The sequence below is a fragment of the Schistocerca gregaria genome, chromosome 5 (genome assembly GCF_023897955.1).
Source record: "Schistocerca gregaria isolate iqSchGreg1 chromosome 5, iqSchGreg1.2, whole genome shotgun sequence".
NCBI classification, from domain to species: Eukaryota; Metazoa; Arthropoda; class Insecta; order Orthoptera; family Acrididae; genus Schistocerca; species Schistocerca gregaria.
The window spans coordinates 372954832-372975639 of NC_064924.1; positions in this window are offsets into that span (position 1 = coordinate 372954832).

Sequence of the window (20808 nt, forward strand, 5' to 3'; positions counted from 1 at the left end):
TTAATAATAGCCTACGAGTTTGGATAATCAATGGGATTATAATAACATATAGGAGGAAACGGGAGCTTTATAATAGTGTGAAGTCACAGGGAAATTACAGAATTTCACTAACTATGGGACTAAAAAGTACTGAATAATATAAGACAGACTAAAACAATTCATTACACTAAGAGAATATTAAACTTTCATTGCAAAATTAAAACTAGGATTTCACTTGCGAAAGAGTTATCAGGGACGAATTTGGGTGCTCAACAGATTACGCCTCTCTTGTGCGGGAATGAAACTGTTGGTATTGTAACAGAGTTGTGCCTATTCTTTTGTAGTCATATCCTGTCAATAACCAGCAAGTTAAATCAAAATTTTTTGCTATAAATGAATATTCAACATTCGTAAAAGCTAATGTTCTTAAAAAATTACATCAAATGCGGCTACAAGAAACGAAATAAGTTGAAACTAAACCAGTTATAAATCAATAAGAGTAAATACTCACATGGACGCGATACAAATAAAGGACAGTTATGAAATGGTTCAAATGGCTCTAAGCACTATGGGACTCAACTGCTGTGGTCATTAGTCCCCTAGAACTTAGAACTACTTAAACCTAACTAACCTAAGGACATCACACACATCCATGCCCGAGGCAGGATTCGAACCTGCGACCGTAGCAGTCGCACGGTTCCGGACTGCGCTCCTAGAACCGCGAGACCACCGCGGCCGGCACAGTTATGAAAGAAATAACACCAGATACTGGTTCTGTACTGAGTCACCTGTACAACGTGTCTTCAAAGTGAGGTCGGTTTCCTGAGAGATTAAAATATTCGTGTGTAAAACCATTTTTTAAAAACGGAGAAAGATGTAATGTAGAAAAATACCAACCAATTTTTTTGCCATTTCTGTATTCGTAAGTTTTTCCGAAAGTATATATGAGTACTGGCATATTTAAGCACTCATATTTTTTATCAGACTCGTAGCTTTGCTTCAAGAAAAAAGTGTTTACAGAAAATATCATTTACTTTTCTATGTGTACGGCGCTAATAGAGCAGAGCTACAAATTGAGGGCAGTAGACTTGATTTAATAAAAGCATCTGACTGTGTGAACTATGCACTACTGTAAGCTGTAAAGTAGAAAACAGAAGGTTACCCTTCAGTGCACATAAACAGGGAAGAGATTTGAGTCTGACTGGGGCCATGTACCGGTTTCTTTTTTTGATATATAAGATCTCCACTAAACATGAAAGCAATTCAAAACATTCATCTTTGGAGATGAAATACTTGACATTATGAAACACGTGGAGCAAAACGTAAGCGATCGGGCTAATAGGGTGATCGGTAATATTCCCACGTGGCTTTTACAGAACAGACCAAAGCATGACTACAATAAAACTGAATGTATACAATTTCTAAGATAGAAACTCTGCGAAAGTAAACTTTAATTCTCCAAAAGTGGTCATACAGTCAGTGAAGTCGACCACTTTAAATGCTATGACTGCGCTTAATATCCGCTTGAGTGATAGCGGGTAGGCAAGGAAAGTTTATTATTTAAGTACGTATTTTGCATATGATGTGTGCACATTCTCTTTTTTTTGTGTGTGTGTGTGTGTGTTTGCTTCATATCGCACGGGGAAGATACTGGTGGTGCTCTACCTGTGGAGCAATCAGCTCGGCAAACCACTAAACAAAAGGATGCCGACAGTTCATGCCATCATTGCCAAATCTTCTCTGAGCATTCTTATTAAATGTATGCTTGAAACTATTTTATGTACAAGAGATCTTGAACAAGTAAGGATCATTGAAATGAAATGAAATGATCGTATGGCATTGTTGGCCGGGAGGCCCCATGCGGAGGAGTGCGGCCGCCGTATTGCAAGTCCTTTTTAGATGACGCCACATCGGTGACTTGAGCGTCAATGATGATGAAAATGATGATGAAGAACATACAACACCCAGTCCCCTGCCGGGAATCGAATCCGGGCCCCCTGCGTGTTAGGCGGTAACGCTACCTCTACACTACGGAACTGGACAATGATCGCTGTATATCATACACTGAAGAGCTAAAGAAATTGGTACTCCTGCCTAATAGCATGTAGGATACTAGCGAGCACGCGTTAGTGCAGCTACACGACGTGGCATCGACTCGACTAATGTCTGAAGTAGTGCTGGAGTGAATTAACACCATGAATCCTGCAGAGCTACCCAAAAACCCGTAAGAGCACGGCGGGGTTGACATCTCTTCTCAACAGCACGTTGGAAGGCATCCCAGATATGCTCAGTAATGTTCATGTCTGGGGAGTTTGATGGCTAGCGGAAGCATTTAAACTCAAAAGCATGTTTCTGGGACCACATTGTAGCAATTCTGTACGTGTGGGGTGTCGCATTGTCCTACTGGAATTGCCTAAGTCCGTCGGTATGCACAATGAACATGAACGGATGAACGTGATCAGACAGGAGGCTTATATACGTGTCCCCTTCAGAGTCGAATCTAGACGAATCAGAGGCTTCATATCACTCCAACTGCAGACGCTCCACACCATTACAGCGACCCCATCAGCTTGAACAGTCCCTTGCTGACATGCAGGACCCATGGATTCATGAGATTGTCTCCATACCCGTACACGTTCATCCGCTCGATACAATTTCAAACGAGACTTGTCCGACCAGGCAACATGTTTCCATTCATCAACAGTCCAATATCAGTGTTAACGAGCCCAGGCGAGGCATAAAGTTTTGTGCGTGCAGTGATCAAGAGTACACGAGTGGGCCTTCAGCTCCTAAAGCCCATATCGATAATGTTTCGTCGAATGATTGGCACGCGGCCACTTGTTGAAAGCCCAGCACTGAAATCTGCAGCAGTTTGCGGAAGGTTTGCACGTGTGTCACGTTGAACATTTCTCTTCAGTTGGTCCCGTTCTTGCAGGATCTTTTTCCGGCCGCAGCGAAGTCGGAAATTTGATGTTTTACCGGATTCCTGACATTCACGGTATATTCGTGAAATGGTCGTAAGGAAGAATCCCCACTTCATCTCTACCTCGGAGATGCTGAGTCCCTTCGCTCGTATGCCAACTGTAACACCACGTTCAAATCCACTTAAATTGTAACAGCACTAACCGATCTAACAACTGCGCCAGATAAATGTCTTAATATAGGGGTTGCCGACCTCTGCGCCGTATTCTGCATGTTTACATATCTCTGCCTGTACCAGTTTGTTTGGCGCTTCAGTGTATAAACGTGTTATTAATAATCATCGCGTTAATTTAAATGTGTGTCGATTATGTATGTTGAATAGCTTAATTCCGTGGGACACCGAAGAAAGAAAAACATATAAATATCTATAAATGCCAAGTAACAGACTATGCAGGCGCGGTGCGCTTCATCGCGGCTTATATCGGGACGAGATGCTTCATTGTTGTGACTGTGACAAGACATCGCTAGGAGAGGAGAGGACTGTAAATTATTGAATGGTTGGTCGTCGTGGGAATATTTAGTTCGCAGGAAAGTCTATGGAGGGCAACAAGTCTCTCGCTTCCGCAGGAAACTTAAATTATCCACGTTCTATTATCTGTCTATGTACGGGGTGCACAGGCTAGCATCTACGAGTACATCAGCGTGGACAATATGTGACTTCGAGTCATCACACTATCAGTCTTCAGCAGGAGTCGCGGGCACAGGCGACCACGAGACAACACCTTCAGTGGCCCATCTAGAGGGTACCAGCTGCGGTAGATCGGAGGCAGTAGTGGAGCAGTCGTCGGCACTACTGAACCAGCTCACCAGCAACAGCGACATACGGTGTTGAGTCGCTTTCAAAACGGCTATGACTTTTATGTAGATACTTTACCTAGTGATGTACACAGGGTGTTCCTTGCAAAAATTTGTGTGGTACCAGTAATTACTGTAGACACTCGAGAACGACATTTTTGCAGTGACTAGTGTACAGTACGGCACATTAACTGAAAATGGGGTCTGATATAGCTCAACTGTTCAAAGTAACAAGGCAGCAGCTAGAGAAGGAGCAGAGAGAAATGCGAAAAGAGAGTATAGATTTGAAAAGGAACAACTCACCAGCTCTCTAAGCAAATGTCTAGTAATAACCAGGCTCTTACTGAGCAGATGTCTAATAATGATCAAGCTCTTACTGAGCGGATTAGTGCTCATAATTAGATTCTGAAAGTATAGGTAGATGAGTAACTAACTATTCATATTTAAGGGCAAATGACTAAAAATAATTTAGCTTTTAAGTTAGAGATCTCTGAACGAATATCCGAAGTTAGAACTCAACTCTGCACTTGTATTGATTAATCTTGACCTGAGAAGGACGGGATGTCGAAAAGCATGAAGAAGATATTTGTAAAGAAAGGATAAAGACGATGGGTGTAAAGAAGTAAATACACATATAGAGCAAATATAGAATTAGTAGAATCTATAAACGTAACAAAACTCACTTGAGACAAGAATAAGAAGAAGGCTTATCTAATTTAAAGAAATAGATCGGGCAGGAATGACTGGAACTAGATTACGTAAAGAGACTGGGAGAAATAGAGCCTAGACAAATTCCTGGGTTAAAACAAGACCACTGCATCTAGATACGACCTGGACGGGGATAACTATGATAGAAGCATTTCAAATTGACCTGAATTGCAAATACGAGCTGTTACGATACAGCCTGAGTCCTCACCCGACTCCCTCATCTGCACCACAATCAAAGTTTTTGTTGGGGGATATGCTAACGCTGTCAACCATACTAACAGTCAGGGCAGTAAAACCAGTGACTTGGTACGTGTGTGAGAGACTCTTCCAGTAGCCAAAGAGCAACTCTGATTAGGAAGTAGCACTACCAGACATTTTTCCCACGTGAAATCTGAAGGTACAGAACACACCATTACTTTTCTGAAGACCTCTGACGAAGCAATACTGTCCTCATGAGACAGTAACAAGAAAGAAAATTTTACCACAGGACATTTGGAAAGTGAGGCTACAGAATACGGCGTAATGCTTGCTAAATAATCCCAAAATTTGGAAGATTTTAGGACGCAGTTTAAAGATGAATATTTGGCAGAGGGCAAGCAGCAGAAACTAACTTTGCAACTGCTTGATCCTAATCCATATAACAGAAGTTAGAAGGTATTTAGAATGTACAGGGTGTCCCAAAAAGAATGATCCGGTTTTTAATAGAATTATTTATTAGGAAGAAGGGATTAACACCAACAAATTTCATACTAAACTGCTCAGAAAAGACAGAAGTTTATAAAAATCCATCATAAATGTTCAATATGTCCTCCATTGGCTGCACGGACGACATCTAGCCGATAGCCGAATTCATCCCAAACTGAGCGCAAGGTGTCTTCTGTCACTGAAGCTACAACAGCTAATATTCTGGTTTTTAGTTCATCAGTGTCACGAGATAAGAGAGGAACGTAAACACATTGTTTAACGTATCCCCAGAGGAAGAAATCACATGGTGTTAAGTTTGGGTGTCGATTTCATTTTCATTGAAAAAGGGGACATTTAAAATAAGAGAAAAACCTGGGACAATGAAGAAAAAGAACGGGACATATATATTGTATTGGCTAAATTTAATACACATACAAGTCTACCATTACAACGTGCACTCAGATGAACCCAAATCACTTTTTACAATTATTCTGCCACACTATCACCGTACTTTTCACTTTTATGTACTTTACCAAGAAGCGCAGTTCCGTTTGAAATTGTATCATAAAAGTCAGTACACGATACACCATTAAAGTGTGTTTTGACAATGAGCAAGTCCCACACTATTTCAGCTTTCATTCTGTTTCTTTCATCTGACCACAAAGAGTTCACTAACGAAAACACACGTCCCACAGAAGCATTTGACCCAGGAATTGCCAGACAATACTCCACCAAATGAATCATGTTTTCCATGTTAATGTTTTTACTTTTGAAATAAGCAAATATTTTACGCCACGTTACACTAACACTTCCTTTGTTTCCTCTTCATGCTCCTTAACCCAGTCAAATACTTTAAAAGGTGTGAGAAATGGTAAACACCATTCCTTAATATACTCAATGCAAGAGTCATAGAAGATGTCACAATAAATATGAAATTGTTCTACAATAATTTCGCTCTCTTCTTCCAACTTAGATTCTCATGTGCAAAGGATCTGAGAAATCTTTCAGATTTTCTACATTGTAATTCCTCCCCATGAACCATAGACATTGCGTGCCTCAACGATACAGCTAGCCATGCCGTAGGTGCAACCACAAAGGGAGTGGTATCTGTTGAGAGGCCAAACAAACGTGTGGTTCCTGAAGAGGGGCAGCAGCCTTTTCAGTAGTTGCAGGGGCAACAGTCTTGATGATTGACTGATCTGGCTTTGTAATACTAACCAAAATAGCCTTGCTGTTCTGGTAGTACGAACGGCTGAAAGCAAGGGGAAACTACAGCCGTAATTTTTCCCGAGGGCATGCTGCTTTACTGTATGATTAAATGATGATGGCGTCCTCTTGGGTAAAATATTCCGGGGGTAAAATAGTCACCCATTCGGATCTCCGGGCGGGGACTACTCAGGAGGACGTTGTTATCAGGAGACAGAAAACTGGCGTTCTACGGATCGGAGCGTGGAATGTCAGATCCCTAAATCGGGCAGATAGGTTAGAAAATTTAAAAAGGGAAATGGATAGGTTAAAGTTAGATATAGTGCGAATTAGTGAAGTTCGGTGGCAGGAGGAACAAGACTTTTGGTCAGGTGAATACAGAGTTATAAATACAAAATCAAATAGGGGTAATGCTGGAGTAGGTTTAACAATGAGTAAAAAAAATAGGAATATGGGTAAGCTACTACCAACACCATAGTGAACGCATTATTGTGGCCAAGATAGACACGAAGCCCACGCTTACTACAGTAGTACAAGTTTATATGCCAACTAGCTCTGCAGATGACGAAGAAATTGATGAAATATATGATGAGATAAAAGAAATTACTCAGGTAGTGAAGGGAGACAGTGGAGCAACAGAGAGATGAGCAGTTTACTGCTCTCGACTTCCCGCCTTTACCCTTGCAGCACAGTCCTTAAATTGTTGTTGTCATGCAGGCAGTGACAGCAGTGCAACGTCGTACCCTGGATGGTGAGGATTCAGACACGTCTTATCCTCACACACTTGTCCCTGAAGTAACTTCGTCGGTTAATGTATCTTTTAGGGCTGAGACCAACATTCCTGATTAGGTCGATGGTACGAAAACAGCTGCTGATGTCGGTGATAAAAACTGCTGAGGTCTCTAGTGTTTCTCCTTGTGTTCCTCCCGTGGTTGAGGTGACTCCTCCGGAACCACCCAAGGGTGGGAATGTGAGCCTTCTCTTGTTCCAATGATTCGACAACAGCAAATTGTGGCACCTCTAAAATTACTTTTTCCCTTGATCTTACCCATTCAAGTGACGTCGAAAAGATCACCTGTTGTTACTCCAGCGGAGGTGATTCGTGATCATGAAATCTTACCTGTCAACTTAGATGTTGAGATGCCTGATCCCTCTCTTGTGTATCGAGCAGAATAGCAAGTATCTCATTCTGCGAACTGGCCTCTGCGGCCCTTTGTTTGTCATCCACTTTGGTTAATGTTCAAGAACTGTCATATCCCTTACTGCCGATTCTGTATTGCCTCGTCGTCGTCGTAGACAACGCGTTTAGCCCGAACGTGTGATGGCTCGTAAAGAAAAGAGACATAAAGATTCCAGAGGTGGGTTACAAGCCCCCCACCCTCCGACTCGTCAGTGGACTCACAATCAGCAATGGATCTTGACACACACTGATGACGTAATTCATTTAGTCAGCAGACCGAATGCCATGTCTTGCTGTTAAGATATACAAGCTTATACGTTTCTTTCCTTGAATGTTTTCGCTGTGTCAATTTTTTCTATGATTTTTTTTTTACCTGACCTTGATTCTCCTTCATTCACCGTCCGGTACCGGACGCACTTCGTACCGTTCCCGGGTTTATAAGGAAGAGGTGGCTTAGTTGTTACGAAAAAGTCTGTAGAGTATTTCACTAGATAGTAATATTAACTGTGTGTTGCGTCCGATAGATCAGCTTCCCAATTTTAATTACTGCCAGGAATCGCAAGATTTACTTCGTTACTCGAAACTGCAAGGTGTTTGGGTCTGTAAATACCTGACTCTTAACAAATTTCCCTATTGTAGGCTTGACATATTTTATTTATCTGACAGACTGTGTGACAGAAATTTAGCTGTCGATGTCGTCCTCACCAGCTTCACTGACCACTATGCAGTGACTGTTACTTTAAATCACATGTGACTGTCGGTGAAATTGTTGTTCCGATGGCTTTGGATGCTGAAAGTGGCCCATTTGGAGGATCCCTCTCTCGATGAGGTGATCCGGGCAGTGTGGGACCGTAGTCTCCGTTCAACTCGGAGATACGCCTCTGTTTTGGAATGGTGGGTTCAACTGGAAATGTCAAATGACTCAACAATTTTACAACTCTTTCTTACGTGACATTTATGAAAGTGGTCATCGGGCTCGACTACGAATTGCAGATGTCACGCACATTTGTTAATATCGAAGCAGTGTTAAATCAAAGAGTTAACGAAGCGATTCGAACTACGTTCCGTGGAGCAGCTGAAGTGAGTTCTTTATATCATCTGATTCGACATCAGATCGTCACCGAAGTGTATATATCACGTCGCTTAAAGCAGAGGACTGCAATATTGTAACGAGACAGAAGAACATATTGTACATTCTACATCAATTCTATGCTGGATGTTATGAGGTACCCGTCCCTGCCGATAAGTCATCGGATTTGTTTCCTCGGGGTCTGGATTGTAGAATTACATCTGCCTCTAATGCTGCGTTTTTACAAGCTTTTCAATGTGAGAGTGCCTATGACATATTGTCTCATCGCTTTCTCATAAGACGCTGGGGTTGGATGGTGTGCCTAAGGAGTTTTATGTGCGTTTTTGGCCACTGCCGGGTAACAAATGGTTCAAATGGTACTAAGCACTATGGGACTTAACATCTGAGGTCGTCCGTCCCCTAGACGTACTACTACTTAAACGTAACTAACCTAAGGACATCACACACATCCATGCCCGAGGCAGGATTCGAACTGCGAACGTAGCAGCAGCGCGGTTCCAGACTGAAGCGCCTACAACCACTCGGCCACAGATTCCGACTGTCGGGTAACACTTTTACACTGCTTTTGAACGAACTGTTGAGAGGAGGGGTTGCTCCCGACTCATTTGAAGTTGGCAAAATTGTGTTAGTTCTTTGAAGTTACGATAAATTTCGTCCTATTACCTCATTAAAATTTGATGACAAGATTGTGGCTAAGCAGTGAATAGCCTCCTGTCTGTGTTGCTGGAGGACAAAATCAAACACAACTGCATGGTTGTTAGGCCTCTATGTTCCTTATATTGTAGATGGAGAGGACGATACGGATCTTCTCTCCTTCCACCGATATTTGGCCACTGCATATGGGAAGCGTTTGCGCCTTCCGCGATACCTCGACTTGTTCGCTAATATACTGAACCTTATACTTCGTCTTCAAGGTATCGGTTGAGTTAATCGTCCCTTGTGGTATTCTCGTCATGGATCCTTTCCCAGTGTATTGTTACACAGTTCATTTCAGTTTTGTGGCGCTGTTGCTCATGGTTTTTCTTTTTAAATTAATATCAAAAACAAACAAAAATTTGTTGCATCCAACGACTGGAAAGGGAAAAAGATCCATTTAATGTTTTTTGTACGTGTTAAGCTGACGGTGCCATATAGGATTCACTCCGATTTTGTTATACTCTTCTTTGAGTTGCAAGTAGTAACGTTTCAAAAAAGGAAAGAAAACAACCAGTCGAGTACAATGTGAAGGCCCAGTGTGGTGACAGCCGGCGGGAGGAGGGCGGGAGGGAGGAGGTGAGGGCAAGGGGAGGGGGTGAAACGGTACCAGGTCTCGGGCCTCGGGATCCGACCCCTACTGACCTTGTCTCCACCCAGCCTGAAACTCGCTGTGCTGGTCCCTTTCTACCGGTACAAGCATTTTCTGACCACCTTTGAATAAAGGTCTTCAGCAACGGCGGCCAAAGACTTCGGTGATAAGAAGTCACCCTCGTTCTACCAACGGCCTTGTCAAAGAGGGCAGAGGGGCAGACAGAGGTTCAGGACACTCTCATGCCTTTGTAGTGGAAACTGCCCATAAAAGGCGGAAGAATCAACAATGATCAACGGCACGAGGGTGCAAAAGGCAATTGAAAATACTGCATTGGAGACACATAATGTGTATCCACAGGATATGTGACATGTGACTGAAACAGTATGACGATTATGTCTCCGTTGATAAAAGATTGTGGACTAGTCCTCCAATCGGATCTCCGGGAGGGTACTGTCAAAGGGGAAGTGACCATGAGAAAAAGATCAGGAGTTTGAACGTGGCAGGGAAGCTAAAATCCTCAAAACAGAAGTATAGAGGCTCGAACTACACTAGTCTGGTTCAGTGAAATGAAATGGAAAGAACACCAGGATTCCTGGTCAGAAGAGTATAGAATAGAGGAGATAAGGTAAATCCCAGTCATGCAGACAACGTCAGTCACTTGATATCGAAGCAAAAAATTTTCTCTGAAGTGTTCTGGTTGGTGCTGCCGTCAACGGAACAACAGCAAGAACTTAAACAGCAGTGTGAGTCATTGACTGTTGGTGTCGCTTAGAAGACACTAGCTGTGTGATTTAACCGAGGTAAGTGTAAGTATACTTGTGATTTACAACTTAGTTACATATTAGAAGTCAATGCGACTGCTTGATGTATAATCTGAACTGCGATGTTTCAACTAAATTGCAAGATGTGTAATGACTTTATGGTGCGGGCTATGGTGGACAACACGTCCGGCATTGCCTCCACGACCGACATTCCCTCACGTAATGACGATTTTGATTTTCCTCTCATTTAGATGGCGACAAATCATAAAAGAATTTCGAGAGTGGCCACGTGAACAAAATAGCAGCCACAAGATGCTATTAAAGCTCGCAAAGATGGGAAATCTACATGGTCAGTGGCAAAAGAAAAACGAATTACTTTAAGCACCCTCCAGGAGAGAATAAAGAAGGAAATGGAGAAGGGCACCTAGAATGGCTAGCAAATCGGTGTTCATTGTTCCGCAGGGAAAGAAACAGCAGGACATATTAAAAAGTTGAAAGACATACTTTATGACATCCGTCCACTGGATCTTAGAAGAGCTGCATATAAATTTACACAAATAAACAAAACAGTTAACAATTTCAACCCGCTTTGGTGCATGTCCGGTAGAGTTTGGTTAGAGAGTTTTCCGGAGAGGGATCTCGCCATTTCTGTAACGAAGAATCACTCAGCAAAGAATAGAGAAAGATACAAACGGCAGCACTTACTAATCCCATGTGAGTCCCCGATGAAGAAAATTCTGGAAGAAAAAACGGGAAAAGAAGGCGTGAGAGGTAAACAAAGATAAATCGGCTCTGCGGAAGAGGAATCCAATCCTTCAGAAGAAAGTTGTAGGTTCAGGGCGGATTCTAGCTGCTACATTTGATGATATTACATCGGGGAGTGACACTGAAACCTGTGCGATGATCGGACGATGACACTGAAATTGGCAGGGAAAAGTGTCTAGTCTGTGAACACTATGGAAAAGAAGGCGAAATATGATACAAGTGTACAATCTGTGGACAATGAGCACACTCATTCTGTTCAGCATGGGATGAACCAGACTACTTGAACTGTCATTTTTATATAAACACAAATGCAAACTAAGTAGAGAACATTCACTTATTCATATTTCGCCATGCTATCATTTTTGTGAAGCTCGTATTCCTTACAGCCCATAATATGGAGTTTAACTATGATTGTGCATGCATTCGTCGTGGTTTAAGAGATGGTTCCCTTCATTGTAATGTTATATTTGTGTTTTTTTTCATTTTCTAAATCATGTAATATTTTTCCTGAAACGTAATTCCTAAAGGTTTCTCTAATCGCTACTACTCCCTGCTGTCGGCGTTGTCGGTCGAAGCATTATTTTCATTTGATCCACTTTATACACCACAGCTAATACATAATAGTGCAGAACCACACTGTTCCTAAGTTTATATATTTCAAAGGATATAAAGATACCATTTAAGAAATAAGTACCCAAGTTTTTGATATTATGATTTTGACTCCTCGCCCATCCCCCCTAATATCAAAAGCAGCAGAAAACGGTGTAACGGGAGTAGGATTCTTTGTCCAAGGTAACAATGGGCAGAGAGTTAGTAACTGTGAACAGTTCAGTAATAGGGTTGTTGTCACCGGAATCGACAGCAAAGCCACACAACTGTAGTTTAGGCACACTTCCCGACGTTGCAAGCAGAAGATGTGGAGACAGAGAGGAAGTATAAGGATATTAAACGGTTCATTCAGAAAGTAAATGGAGATAAAAACCTAGTGGTTATGGGGAATGAAATGTGGTTGTAAGGAAAGGAGTAGAAGAAATGGTTTCGGGAGTATGGGGCTTGGTAGTAGGATCGAATGAGTGAATGAGGAGAAAGACTACTTGAGTTCTGCAATAAATTTCAGCTAGTAATAGCGAATACTCTGTTCAAGAATCACAAAAGGAGGAGATATGTTTGGAAAAGGCTGGGAGATGTGGGAAGATACCAACTTCACATCATGGTCAGGCAGAGATTCCGAAGTCAGATACTGAATTGTAAGGCGTACCAAGGAGATGATATAGACTCAGATTAAAATTTATATATGATGAAGAGTAGTTGATGTTTAAGAGACTAGTCGGGAAGAATCACTTTACAAAGAAATCCGATACGGAAGTACTCAGGAATGAAGAGATACGCTTGAATTTATCTGAGGCCATAGATACTGCAATACGGAATAGCTCAGTAGGCAATTCAGTTGAAGAGTAATGGACATCTCTAAAATGGGCAACCACAGAAGCTGAAAAGAGTAACATAGGAACAATGAGATTACAGCGAGGAAATCATGGCTAATGGAAGAAATACTTCTGTTGATAGACGAAAAAATATTCAGAAAAATTGAAGAATATAGAAATACAGCTCACTTAGGAATGAAACAAATAGTAAGTTCAGGGAAAAACTGGTTCAAATGGCTCTGAGCACTATGGGACTTAACTTCTGAGGTCCTCAGGCCCCTAGAATTTAGAACTAATTGAACCTAACTAACCTAACGACATCACACACATCCATGCCCGAGGCAGGATTCGAACCTGCGACCGAAGTGGTCACGCGGTTACAGACTGGAGCGCCTAGAACCGCTAGGCCACCCCGGCCGGCTGTGCAGGGAAAGTAAGGCGAAGTGGATGTATGAAAAACGTAAAGAAATAGAAAAAGAAATGAATGTCGGAAGGACTGATTCAGGATACAGAGAAGTCAAAACAACCTTCGGCCAAATTAAAAGCAAGGGGAATAAATTAACAGCACAGTGAAAATTCCATATTAAAATGCAGAGGAGAGAGTGGATGGGCGCAAAGTGTACACTGAAACCTCTATGTGGAGGAGGACTTGTCTGATGACGCGACAGAAGAAAAAAGAGGAGTCGACGGGGATGAACTAGGTGATCCAATTTAAGAATCAGAATTTAAAAGAGCTTTGAAAGACTTACTATCAAATAATGCAGAAGGGCTAGATAACAGTCCATCGGAATTTCTAAAGACGAATATTCACATTGGTTTGTAGGAAGTATGTGACCGGTGATATACCATCAGACTTTCGGAAAAACGTTAACTACACATATCCTAAGATAGCAAGAGCCGACAAGTGAGAGAACTATCGGACAACTAGCTTAACAACTCTTGCAGCCTAGAAGCTGACAAGAATAATGCACAGAAGAATGGAAAAGAAAATTGAGAATCTATTAGATGACGATCAGTTTGGCTTTAGGAAAGATAAAGTCACCAGAGAAGCAGCACTGACGTTGCGCTTGATGATGGAAACAAGACTGAAGAAAAATCAAGATGCGCTCATAGGATTGGAAAAAGCGTTCGACAATTTAAAATGGGCAAGATATTAGCAATCCTGAGATAAATAGGGGTAAGCTAAAGGGAAAGACACCAATTATACAATATGTGCAAGAACCAAGAGGGAACAATAAAACTCGAAGACAGGCAAGGATGTAGTCTTTCACCCCTGCTGTACAGTCTGAACGTCTAAGAAGCAATGACAGAAATTTAGAAAAAGGTTCAAGAGTGGTATCAAAACTCGTGGTGGAAGAGTATCAATAATAAAATTCACTGATGACATTGCTGTCCTCAATAAATGTGAAGAACTACGGACGTGTTGATTGGAATAAACAGTTTAATGAGTGCAGAATATGAATTTAGAGTAAATCTAAGGAAGATGAGGGTAATGAGAAATAGCAGAAATGAGAACACCGAGAGTTTTAACATAAAAACTAGAGATCACGAAATAGACGAAGATAAGGAATTCAGCTATCTAGGCAGTAAAATAGCACATGATAGACAGGTCAAGAAAGACATTAATTATCACTGCCAGGATAGGAACTCTTGGCTAAGATAAATCAACTGGTTGCAAATATAGGGCTTAATTTGGGAAAGAAATTTCCGAGAATGTAAGTCTGGAGCACGTGATTGTATGGTAAAGAAACGTGGACTGCCGGAAAACCGGAACAGGAGAGAGTGGAGATATTAATGATGTGGTGTTTTAGGGGAATAGGCTGATGAGGTAAGGAATGAGTAGATTCTCCGCAGAATCGGTGAGGAAATTATTATCTGGATAACACTAACAAGAGGAAAGGACAAGATGATAGGACATTTGTCAGGACATCAAGGAATAACTTCCATGGTAGCAGAGGGAGCTGCAGAAGGTAGAGGAAGACAGAGACTGGGATACATCCAGCAGGTAACTGAAGGCTTTGGTTGCAATTTTTAGTCTGAGAAGGAAAGGTTGGCGTAGGAGTGGAATTCGTGGCGGGCCGCATCAAACCTGCCAGAAGACAGATTATTGCAAAAAGAGGTACATAGCATTTCTGCGTCCTTCCGTGATCGTTCAAAAGCTGACGCTCTCCACGTTCCGTATGTAATCTACCAGGCCTCAACATGAACAACATTAATGCACACCGCGTCACATAAAATTGCAAAAGTAATTATTTTCGTACCTGCTGATGTTGTGTACGGTTATGAAGATACATTGACATCCGGCCAAGTGTTCTGGTGCTTCACATTTCGTTTTTACTTTTTCTCCTTTTTAACTATAGAGAAGCTGTGTGTAGATTTCGTCCGTTAGTTTCAAAGATCCTCCCAGACGTGATTTCTGATGTTCCCTGTAATATTCCATACCTGACAGTCAGTCAGCTGTTCCAAGTAACTTACAATGATTGTCATCGAGTACCTAACATTTACTGTCGGATACGAGTAATCTCCATTCTGAAACAGCATCTGCGTGTTTTGTGATAGCACCTAAATTTCATACATTAACGTTTACTCATTTTACGTCTGAGTTGTAATTCAGATAGAAAAAGACTTCTAAGCAAAGAAGGGAAAGCAGAAAGGTGAAAGGAGTATATAGAAGGTCTATACAACTACGACGTACTTGAGGACAATATTGTGGAAATGGAAGAGGATGTAGATGAAGATGAAATGGGAGATATGATACTACGTGAAAGGTTTGACAGAGCACTGAAAGACCTAAGTCGAAACAAGGCCACGGGAGTAGACAACATTCCATTAGAACTACTGACGGCCTTGGGACAACCAGTCCTATCAAAACTCTACCAGCTGGTGAGCAAGATGTATGAGACAGGCGAAATACCCTCAGACTTCAAGAAGAATATAATAATTCCAATCCCAAAGAAAGCAGGTGTTGACAGATGTGAAAATCGCCGAACTAGCAGTTTAATATGTCACAGCTGCAAAATACTAACGCGAATTCTTTACAGACGAATGGAAAAACTGGTAGAGGCCGACCTCAGAGAAGATCAGTTTAGATTCCATAGAAATTTGGAACACGTGTGGCAATATTGACCCTACGACTTATCTTACAAGAAAGATTAAGGAAAGGCAAACCTACGTTTCTAGCATTTGTAGACTTGGAGAAAGCTTTTGACAATGTTGACTGGACTACTCTCTTTCAAATTCGGAAGGTGGCAGGGGTAAAAAACATGGAGCGAAAGGCTATTTACAACTTGTACAGAAACCAGATATCATATATAAGAGTCGAGGGGTATGAAAGGGAAGCAGAGGTTGGGAAGGGAGTGAGACAGGGTTGTAGCCTCTCCCCGATGTTATTCAATCTGTATATTGAGCATTCAGTAAAGGAAACAAAAGAAAAAAATTAGAGTAGCAATTAATATTCATGGCGAAGAAGTAAAAACGTCGAGGTTTGCTGACGACATCGCAGTTCTGTCAGGGACAGCAAAGGACCTGGAAGAGCAGTTGAACGGAATGGACAGTGTCTTGAAAGGAGGATTCATCTGAACATCAACAAAAGCAAAACGAGGATAGTCGAATTAAATCAGATGATGCTGAGGGAGTTAGAATAAGAAAAGATATACTTAAAGTAGTTGATCAGTTATCATTTTTGGGAGCAAAATAACTGATGATGGTCGAAGTAGAGTGGATATAAACTTAAAACTGGCTACGGCAAGGAAAAGATTTCTGAAGAAGATAAATTTGTTAAGTGTCAGCAAGTCTTTTCTGAAACTATTTGTAAGGAGTGTAGCCATGTATGGACGAGAAACATGAACGATAAATAGTTTTGACTAGAAGAGAATAGAAGCTTTCGAAATGTTATGTTACAGACGAATGCTGAACATCAGATGGGTAGATCACTTAACTAAGTAGGAGATACTGAATGTAATTGGTGAGAAGAGGAATTGGTGGCACAATTTGACTGTAAGTACGGATCAGTTTGTAGGACACATTCTGTAGCATCAAGGGATCACCAATTTAGTGTTGGAGGGAAGCGTGGAGGGCAAAAATTTCAGAGGGAGACCAAGAGATGAATACACTAAGCAGATTCAGAAGAACGTACGTTGAAATAGTTACTTGGAGCTGAAGGAACTTGCATAGGATAGAGTAGCATGGAGAGCTGCATCAAACCAATCTCTAGACTGAACTCCACCACAACAACAACAACGCTTACTGAACGTGATGTAAAACTATTTCCTGAATTTGACTTAATGCCACACGAATATTAGTTTGCAGCAGAGGAATACATATATGCGCCTCCACTTATCCAAGTCAAGCTGCCACGCGTTGTAACCCCCTCCTGCCCCCTCAACCAACGTCCCATTCTCAATTAACTGTTGGCAGTCACTGAAAAGACGCTTCTCGAAAATTTAATTCCCTCCGCGTAGTATGATCAAGGTTAACAAAAAAATCTCTGATAACTTCGACGATGTCATTCAGCAAATGTCATCCATGGACAAATGATGATGATACTGTTGCCCTGAATTAATATTTTGCATTAGGCAAATCTACTGATTCTAATAAAGTATTTTAACTTTTTATGAACAATTTAAATATCTTATGTTAACTATTTACTTTGTGCTTGAAATCCTTTTTTTGTAGAAATGATATTTTAATGACATTTTACGTTTTGTTAATTTAATTAAATAATTTCAATACTTGTAATTAATTTTAATACAAGAATGAGTTGCACGAAGTCGTAAATAGGTTTAAAATATGGGGAACATGGAAAGAAATCAGGACACATCTAAAACAATGCCTGGGTGTTGGGATTATTAAGGCTACGAAACGGTTTAAAACTACCGTAAAAAAAGCAACAAACTTCCTATACATTGACAGACTCCATTCTCTTTCTTTATCCTTTTTTGGGAGGAACATCAAAAGAATAATTAGCAAGTTTAAGTAGGACGAAAGAATGCAAAGAGACGGCATTTGACAGACATTTCTCTCAGGCAAATGCTAGTAAAAACGTTGCAGAAATTCTTTGGCCTCAAGCGTTCGTGTTTTTCTGGCATGAAACTGTCCGACGTTATTACCGCGGAATGCTGTTTCTTGGAGCATAAAGCGTTCATCATTACAGGGCTGGCAGCACATTATCTCATCATACAATTTTGCTCGTAAAAAAAGGAGAGCGCCTGGAAAAGGATGGTTATTAAAGGTCAGAAGCCGCACGGGTTTCTCTGTCGACCTCTGATTGAGACATGGCCGAAATCGTCGGAGTAGGCATCCCGTCGACAGCAGGGCACTATAAAATTATCGAGTATGAAGTAAATTTGACGTGACTCAAGTAACCATCTTGCTTTTCACAAGGGTGAGCACACAACAAAAGTCTTATGTCATTGCGGGTGGACTGCCTGTCACGAATAACCTAACGCTGTCTTTGCAAATGTTACTTATCTACGAGTATACCAGCCATCCTGAGAAGGTGGAAGGTATTACATAAATAAGCAGATATTTTGCACCCACACTAAAATTTAACAGTTTATAATTACGGCGGGTTTCGGTCGCATTCCATTATAGGATGACAACATTCAGTTTCTTTGTACTTGGATTCAGCATTTTTTTTTTTTTGAGAGCTTAGCATTTGAGTTTTGCAAACAGCATCAGTCGAAAAATACTGTTATTTCAGTAAAATCTGATTTGCTTGTTACTTACCCTGTTAAGAGGACAATCGAATTATCTATCTCGGTTCTATTAAAAGAAGCTAACTACTAGGCTGATTGCATTTACTTCCGTTCCTTTTATGCTCACATCGAAATTACTGGATGAAATAAATCTTAACCGGCTTTTAATCATAGCAGGAGAATGTCTCACTCGACGAGTAGCGGAAAGCATGTCAGCATCTCTTTGAGCAGACCTACTGTCATTCATCAAGCGTACTATCCCAAAGAATACAATAACACACTTCTTCCCGAAAGGCTGGTTATATTTGAAAACGGTTAACAAGTGACAAAAGCAAATGATCAGCTTAAAAAAGCAAAAGGATATGAGAGGAATCTGACAGATATCACTCAAGCCATAAACATAAGTTTCCTGTTTTCCGTTAAAAGCAAATGTTTTAAATGGCCTGCTATCGAAATTAAGTCACTGTGAGAAAGAAATCTCGCAGTTAGAAGTGACTGTGAGAAAGAAAACTAAATCGTACATACGTCAAAGTGTTTCCTTTTTCACAGTTGATTTTTACAGAAAAGAGTATGGTGTAAAAATTTGAAATGAGGGTCATAGGACATATTCCTTTATTTTGTGTACATTATTGACGCTCAGGCGTCTGGTGACTCTTGTACCAAATCATTAGCAGAATTAATCCCCATCTTACATACTCCTCCACCCCATAACAAACCTCTTCCAAGCCTTACGGCTAATTAATAGAATACTAATATGTAATGTGGGTCCCATGAAAGCCATTCCAAATACTGTCATCGCAGTTACTATCTTCACAGATCCACTCGTTGCAGAGCTATCTCTCATACCCCACATACCAACGATTCCAACCGATTTACTCATTCGTTTTAACGACTTTAATTCCCAATCAAGGTTTTTGTGAGGCACAGGGGAAGAGGAGATGGACAGAGATGTGGATGGGAGGAAATGTACATTGAGAGGAGGAAGGAGGAGATGGACAAAAAGAGGGTGGAAGAGCTGAACAGAAGAGAGTGGGGAGGAGCAGACGGTGAGTGACAGGGTGGACGAGGTGGAGAGAGAGTAGGAGGAGGAGAGGGAGGAGGAGGAGATGGACAAAGAGAGAAGCACAAGAGTGAGAAGAGAAAGGAGATCAGGAGGTACGTACAATTCCCACAGATATTAAGCAGTTGCGAAGCACTGCCGGGTTCGTTAGTATGCAGTATGTACAAGAACCAAGAGGTAACAATTAAAATGGCCAAAAAAGAGCATTACTCGGATAAAGAGGGATGTAATCCAAGGATGCAGTCCATCTCCATTATTTTTCAACCAGTACATCGAAGAAGCAATAGCAGAAATGAAAGAAAGTTTTAGGAGCAGGGTTAAAATTTTGGGTGAAAGGGTCACTGATATGATTCGCTATTGACATTGGTAACCTCAGTGAAAATGAGGAACAACTGCTTGACCTGTTGAATGAAATGAACAAGCTAATCAGCAAATAATGTGAGTATAGACCAAACCAAAGAAAGATGAAGGTAATGAGGAGGAGCAAAAATGATAACACCGAAACTGTCGGAAACGGTATTATATTGATATCCAACTTCTGGCATGGTTCTATCCACTTAAGCTGTTGCCGTTCGTTTTAAAGAACATACATCAGATACTAGTCGTAATAAATCCTTATTTCGCCAACATTTGAATGACTGTGATCACTCAGAAGGATCAATTCAAAATAATTTAAAAATTCTTCATATTGCCCAAAAGGGCCTTTATTAAATTCGTTGGAAGAAATAGAAATTTATGCACATTATGAAAACAAGCCTCTAGCCTTACTCAACAAGCAGCTCAACTTCAGAGAAAAATTTTTCTTTACTCTTTTTGAAGACTTGTTATTAGTAATACAGCCCTTTCGTTCTGAAATACATTTTGTCCTTGCTATTTCTATAAATCATGTTGATTATTGATTTTATCATTAGCACTCTTATGATAAAGAAAATAATTTTGTTTTGATACTTTTTACATAGTTCATATTTTATATCTTCATCACGTTCATGATAAAACTTGGATTTACTATATGTCAATTCTAGCAAATATTACCCCATTGATCCTATATTGCTAATGGTCTCCTGGTTATAGAAGTTCTATCATCTAAATGCTATACGTAATATAACGTTTATGACACATATTAGTGTCAACTATTTCTCATTACGGGATTATTCCCCTTAGTGTACACGAATATTGCCACCATTCTACCT